Below are 6,798 nucleotides of genomic sequence, written 5' to 3' on the forward strand. Positions count from 1 at the left end.
CTGATCGAGGTTTTGATTGAAGCTACTTTCCTTTTAGATTGACAGGTTTTTTTTGTCATCTCTCAGTGGAAGCTTATTATTCCCTCCCCATATGGAAATTACTTAATTAGACATCAAAGGTTCAAAGGTGCAATTTCACGTCAAAGAAATGTATACAATATACATCCTGAAATTCTTTTTCTTCGCAAAACATCCACGAAAACGGAGAAGTGCCCCAAAGAATGAACGAGTTAAACATGAGAACCCCCAAAGATCCCCCCCCCCCCCACTGCGCGTAAATGGCAGCAAGGCAATGATACCGCCTCCCTGGCAAAAAAAGCGCACCTACTACCAAGCACAAGCGTGAGCTAGGCGATAGCAAAGACACAGACCTTGCAGTTACCCCAAAGACTAGTGCATTTCTTCTGGCATTCGATAAACCGCAGGTTCTCTCTCTCCCTAATAAGGGAGAGGGAGGTGTTCCCCCATTTCCATTGCATGACCACCCTGCAATATACAGTTTTATCAGATGACCCCTCGACCTCCAGCTGAGTAGTAACCCTGAAGAAGGGTCTCGGCCTGAAACGTCAAACTGTATCACCTATTACTTTCTAGCTATCCTCCTTCCCCTCCTCCCACTTTTTCTTATTCTGGTATCTTCCCCCTTCCATTCTAGTTATGAAGAAGGGTCTCGGCCCGAAACGTCAAACTGTCTATTAATTTCCATGGACGCTGCCTAGGCTGGCTGGTGGTGGTGTGGCATCAGCACGGGCCTTCAAGCCAAATGGTCACGGGTTCGAATCTGGCCAGCTCCTTGCACACTTTCCATCTGTGCTGGCTTGAACATCGAGCTAGCAACTCGGTCTCATAAAAAATAGTCAAATACTATGGAAACGGCAAAAGTACTGACTGATGCGCCACAAGGAACAACGCAGTGGATGCTGCCTGACCTGCTGAGTTTCTCCATGTGTGGGTTGCCTCTAAGTAACTCTGTTCAACTGTCACCCCTCTGCAGTATGGCCTACATTGACGTCTATTTTACCAAAACCTCTCAAATTATTATAGGTATGTTCAAGTACTTTCAAAGCTCTGCTCATCCCCGTCTTGCCACCACTGAGAACAGTACCCCACTTCCTTTGTTCCACCACCTCAGCTTGTGATCTCTCCCTTCGTAAACCACTCCCAAATTATCTGCCTTTAGTTGACTCACATCTGATCAATTGCCTTAGACAAATTTAATCTGTTTGCTCTCCTGTGAATTACTGGTTAACAGCATTAAAACATTATATAAACGCACGATGACGTTTTGTGTCATACATTTCGACACCTCTAGCCATTGGCTACATAGCCACTCGATCCCTCTATAACACAATCCATGTTTCTCTCATACGTAGTTACACCATCTCCAGCAACGGCCACTGTACCTTCCTTTACTGGGATTTTCTTGTTCCACTGCATGATGTCAGCCTTGCCAAAATCAGGTGTAGTTCAAACCCTACTCCAGATTTCAAAGCACATTTTAATCTGATAACAAATGGTTGTCCCATCCCATGTAAAAGCAGGCACTACTTTTTGAATGCTAAATTAGGGCCGACCTGGAATTTTAATAAACAATTTACGTTTCAGGGAGCAGCACAATGGAAAATTGACGCTCCAGGTGAGGCTCTTCATCTGGAGTGCAAGTGAAAGGTCTCAACTCAAAATAGCAACCATCTTTATTTCTCTCTGACCCATTGAGTCCCTCTAGAGCCTATGTGTGTTGATCCAGATTTTCAACATCTAGTCTCTTGTGTCTCAGGTGTTGTTTTTCCCCTCTAAAATGTCCAACAAAGAACAGAAGCAAGTATTACGAGTCCATCTCAGCCCCTTGCGTCTATCATGTTATTCAATATGAAGCCTGACCTGTCCCAGGCTTCACTTCCACTAGTTTACCAGAACCTTCAGTTCCTTGATCTTTAAAAATAATATCTGCTTCCTCTTTAAATACACCTGATGATTTAGCCTCGCCAGGATAGAGAACTGCAGCAAACCACCACCCTCTGTGAGTGGTTATCCTCGTGCACATGAATTTTAAATGACAGCCCCAAATATTGTAACAGCTGTCAAAATGCTCCTGTTAACTTTCCATGCCTCCTCATAGCCTTGTGTTTCACTAAGTCATCTTTCATTCTTCTAAGCGCCAAAAAAAAATCTAATTACTTCAGCTGCTTGTGATAAGATCATCCCAGGAACTAATTAAACGACTCTCTTCTGGACTGCCTCTGATGCCAGTAATTTCCAAAACAGCGAAGTACCCCAGGTGTGGCTTCAACATCCTGCATAATGTAATAAAATTTTGCTTTTCCTGAACTCCAACTCTATAAAACCCCCCAGGGTGGGGGAGCAACGCCTTGTATTCTGTCTGCGTACCCTCCAACCTGATAGCATGAATATCAATTTCTCCTTCTGGTGAACAAATTCCCACCTCCCACCCCCATTCCTCTATTCCCCGCTCTGACCTTTCGACCTCTTCCCACTTGCCTATCACTTCCCCCGGGTTCACTCCCCTTTCCCTTTCTCCTCCTGTCCACCCTCCTCTCCTATCAGATTCTTTCTCCCCCAGCCCTTGACCTTTCCCACCCACCTGGCTTCACCTATCACCTTCCAGCTAGCCTCCTTCACCCCCCCCCCCCAATCTTTTTATTGTGGTGTCTTTCCCTTCCTTCTCAGGCTTGTTGAAGGGTCTCGGCCCAAGATGTCAATTGTTTACTCTTTTCCATAGATGCTGTCTGACCTGCCGAGTTCCTCCAGCATTTTGTGGGTGTTGCAATGTACCATTTGCCTTCCTAACCACCTGTATCCACTGATGACTTTGTACAAAGTTGTTCAGGAGAAACTCTACTCCCCTCTGCTCATCTGCAATTTTCTCCCATTTGGGTAAAGGCCTGCCTTTAGATTTCTCCTACTCGTATGCATGACCTCACATTGGACCACGCTAAACTCCATTTGCCAAGTCAATCCCCAATCACTCAGCCTGCCTGAATTCACAAGCAGCGTCTAACTCTGTTCCCCACCTATCTCCGTGTCATCTGCAAACTTTAGGACCTTGCACTTCATACCCTTCAGGTCATTAAAGACCAAGAATTGATGTATTTTTTTACTTTGCATCCACCTCATCCAGAGCAATGTCTGTTCTTCTTTTACAGGCCTCTGCCCCTTCCCTCTTCAGTCCTGACGAAGGGTTCCGGCCCGAAACGTTGACTGATCGTTTCTACGGATGCTGCCCGACCTGCTGAGTTCCTCCAGCGTGTTGCTCTGACCCCAGCATCTGCAGAGTATTTTGTGCTTAGCTCTATTAAACTGTCTTTAAATGCTCCTCACACAAACTCCCGGAGGAAATCAGCAGGTCAGGCTGCATCGATGGAAAAAGAGTAAACAGTGGCTGTTTTGGGTTGAGGCCCTTCTTCAGGACTGAGAAGGAAGGGGGGAGATGTCAGAACAAAAAAAGTAGGGAGAGGGGAAAGAGGCTAGCAAGAAGGTAATGGGTGAAGCCAGGCGGCTGGGAAAAGTTGCAGGCTGGAGGAAAAAACAATCTGATAGGAGAGGAGAGTGGACAATAGGAGAAAGGGAATGAGGAGGGGACCCAGGGGGAAGTAATTGACAGGTGAGAAGTGAAAGGTCGGAGTGGGAGGAATTTGTTCACCAGAAGGAGAAATCGATATCCATGCTATCAGGTTGGAGGGTAGCCAGAGGGAATATAAGATGTTGCTCCTCCACCCTGAGGGTGGCCTCATCTTGGCACAAGCTGAGGCCATGGGTTGACACGTCGGAACGGGAATGGGAATTAAAATGTTTGCCCACCAGGAAGTTCCGCATGTGGCAGGTGGTCCAGAGGCACTCGACAAAGCGGTCCCCCAATTTACAACGGGTACCTGCTAACTTAACCGACCCAACTCCCAAAATGGTGATGGGTCACAACTTCCATTTTCTGCAGTCTATTTGACTCATAGCCCCAGTGCCTTGGGTTCAATCCTCATTTGGTGCTGACCAGGCCAAATGCGCTCGTTCTTCTCACGACCATCCCAAAGCCCACAGGTCGGTAAGTTGCTTGGTCCCTAGCTGTTGGTGAGTGAGTCAGTCTGGGAGCAGCTGATGGGAATGCATGCAGGGAAACATAGTGAGGACTGGAATTTCTCTGTGAGTCTATGTGATAAATGACTCCTTAAGTCATGAGAAATATGTTATTTAACTGCATGTTAAATATTAATTGTAAAGTCTGTGGTGGCCAGTGCGATCATGTTTGCTGTTGTGTGCTGGGGGAGCAGGCTGAGGGTAGCAGCCACCAAGAGAATCAACAAACTCATTTGTAAGGCCAGTGACGTTGTGGGGATGGAACTGGACTATCTGACGGTGATGTCTGAAAAGAGGATGCTGTCCAAGTTGCATGCCATCTTGGACAATGTCTCCCATCCACTACATAATGTACTGGGTGGGCACAGGAGTACATTCAGCCAGATACTCATTCCACCGAGATGCAACACAGAGCATCATAGGAAGTCATCCCTGCCTGTGGCCATCAAACTTTACAACTCCTCCCTTGGAGGGTCAGGCACCCTGAGCCAGAAGGCTGGTCCTGGACTTACTTCCTGGCATAATTTACATATTACTATTTAATTATTTATGGTGCAACTGTAACGAAAACCAATTTCCCCCAGGATCAATAAAGTATGACTATGATAAAAGTTAAAAAAAAAAGTAAAAATCCAATGACCCAGCACCCTCTGGACCTTGGTGCCATCTGACCAGCAGATATTGCAGACTGTCGGACTTTTCCTCTATTGATACAAATACTGAACCCAAATCAGGTTTAATATCACCAGTTTGTCTTGAAATTTGTTAACTTTGTGGCAGCGGTATAATGCAATGATAAATATAGAAAAAGAACTGAGTTACAGTCAGTATATATGTATGTTAAATAGTTAAAATAAGTAGTCCAAAAACAGAAATAAAAAAAAGTAGTGAGGTGGTGTTGATAGGTTCGATGTCCATTCAGATATTGGATGACAGAGGGGAAGAAGCTGTCCCTCAATCAGTGTGCGTGTCTTCAGGCTTCTGTGCCTCCATCTTGATGGTAGCAATGAGAAGAGGGCGTGTCCTGGGTGGTGGGGGCCATTAATGATGGACTTTCTGAGGCACCGCTCCTTGAAGATGCCTTGGATACTACGGAGGCTGGTATCTTGCTTTGTCTTGTCCATGCTGCACCAACTGCCACCGCTGGGCTATCAATGTGCAGGAGCAATGTGGGGTTAAGTGCCTTGCTCAAGGACACAACACGCTGCCTCAGATGAGGCTCAAACTCGCGACCTTTGGATCACTGGTCCAATGCCTTAACCACTTGGCCATGCTCCATGATGGAGCTGACTGATTTTACAACTTTCTGCAGCTTAATTCTGCATATTTAATTCAGTATTGTGTAGCAAAGGTGTTAGACAACGGTATCAGAATCAGGTTTAATATCACTGACGTAAGTCGTGAGATTTGTTAACTTAGCGGCAGCAGTACAACGCAATACGTGATAATAGAGAGAAAAAAATAAATAAAATCAATTGCAGATGTATTGGCGTGTGGCCAAGTGGTTAAGGTGTTTGTCAAGTGATCTGAAGGTCGCTAGTTCGAGCCTTGGCTGAGGCAGCGTGTTGTGTCCTTGAGCAAAGCACTTAACCACACATTGCTCTGCGACGACACTGGTGCCAAGCTGTATGGGTCCTAATGCCCTTCCCTTGGACAACATCGGTGGCGTGGAGAGGGAAGACTTGCAGCATAGGCAACTGCTGGTCTTCCATACAACTTTGCCCAGGCCTGCACCCTGGAAACCTTCCAAGGCGCAAATCCATGGTCTCACGAGACTAACAGATGCCTATATATATATATATATAAAATTAAAAATAGTGTATAAACATAAATAATATGGAACAAAAAGTGAGGTAGTGTTCATGGGTTCGATGTCCATTCAGAAATTGGATGGCAGACAACACGCACAAAATGCTGGTGGAACGCAGCAGGCCAGGCAGCATCTATAGGAAGAGGTACAGTCGACATTTCAGGCCCAGACCCTTCCTCAGGACATCACTGGATGGCAGAGATATCTTCCCTAACAAAATGGCAAATTTAAAGGGAACTCAGGAGAAATTACCCGCTGTGTTTAATGTCAACAGGTACAATGAGTTGAAAGGGAATGTAGGAAATGGACCCTTGTTGTTTTAAGGGGCTAGCTCCTGTCAAAGTTCAGGGAGGGAGGCCACTTGGCCATTGAGTTCATTGCTGGGTGGGGGAGTGGGGGATGGGGAGGACAGTCCCAGCTGTGGAATTCAAACTCATAAATATTTCTCCTAAGTTCTGAGTGCCTTCAGTAATTGTAGACACTGTTACTGTATCCCTCTTGGTTTGAGTGTTTTTTTTTAAAGACTCAAATAAAATAAAATTTTGAAATAAATATTTTTTTTAAATCGACTCACCTTTGCTCCATAATCTGCAAGCCACAAATTCCAGGTTGCAATCAATGGAGTCTCAAATCTTGCTGCAGATCTAATCTGCGGGGTCCGAGAGAGCCTGGTCACCTAACACAATCCGACTATCCTGTTGGAACTGGTCGATTTTGAAAATATAGACGAGGGTCTGAGGTCTGTGCAGCCAGGGTGATGACGTTAGCACCTTCAATGTTGAATGAAGCCGCCTGTAAGTGCACTAGAACTGTGATGAAACAATTGGAATTGTGGACTCAAGATAACTAATGTACTTTTTCAGCACATTTTACTTACAGGCACAGTCAAGAGTACACCC

This window comes from Mobula birostris, chromosome 29, assembly GCF_030028105.1.
Source record: "Mobula birostris isolate sMobBir1 chromosome 29, sMobBir1.hap1, whole genome shotgun sequence".
Taxonomy (NCBI): Eukaryota; Metazoa; Chordata; class Chondrichthyes; order Myliobatiformes; family Myliobatidae; genus Mobula; species Mobula birostris.